General features: G+C 38.9%; 1 non-coding gene across 1 annotated transcript; it reads right to left on the bottom strand.

Moving 5' to 3' along the window:
• Positions 1–333: 333 nt before the first annotated feature.
• On the bottom strand, positions 334–404 carry TRNAG-CCC (transfer RNA glycine (anticodon CCC)). The gene has a single exon. It is a non-coding gene; the product is annotated as a tRNA-Gly (tRNA).
• Between the last annotated feature and the right edge of the window lie 238 nt (positions 405–642).

Consider the following 642-nt stretch of genomic DNA (forward strand, 5'->3'; position numbering starts at 1 on the left):
ACCAGTGCAGTGTAGTTAGTTATATGGCTGATGAGTTCAAATTACAAGTCACTATTTCCAGAATTCTTAGGCCATGTAAAACAATTTATTTGCATGAAAGTGAACTTTCAGTAGAAGTGGACTCTTTAACAGAAGCAAACTTAAAATACCACTCAGTTACACCATTGGATTACACAGAAAAAGCCCACAGCAATTTAGTTGCCCTGCCCAAAATTCAAGCAATAAAAAGCAAAAAGGAAGAGAGCAAAATATATTTGCTCTATGTGTATATAGACGGATTACACCTAACCTGCAGTACAGGCACTGCACAGGTTGGGAGCTGAGAATTTTTCATGCACCAGCTGGGAATCGAACCCAGGTCACAAGAATGGGAACCTTGCATGATACCACTACACCACTGGTGCTTCCCTGTAGTCTGTGGTCATTCCATTTATTTCACTTAAATCCATCCCAAAGCATCTATTAACAAGAACCTCATTTACCCTGACTCAGAGGCAGGTCATAATAAGGACTACACAGGAAAAAGAGTTTTCTACCAGAAAAAAATTACCTGAAGAACATAGCACATATCCTAAAATTCTGTCAAAAGTTCACTGGGCAATTAACTACTCCCTTTACCTAGGGACGTTTTGAAAGAGTAAA

Source organism: Sturnus vulgaris, chromosome 1 (assembly GCF_052056855.1).
Source record: "Sturnus vulgaris isolate bStuVul1 chromosome 1, bStuVul1.hap1, whole genome shotgun sequence".
Lineage (NCBI taxonomy): Eukaryota > Metazoa > Chordata > Aves > Passeriformes > Sturnidae > Sturnus > Sturnus vulgaris.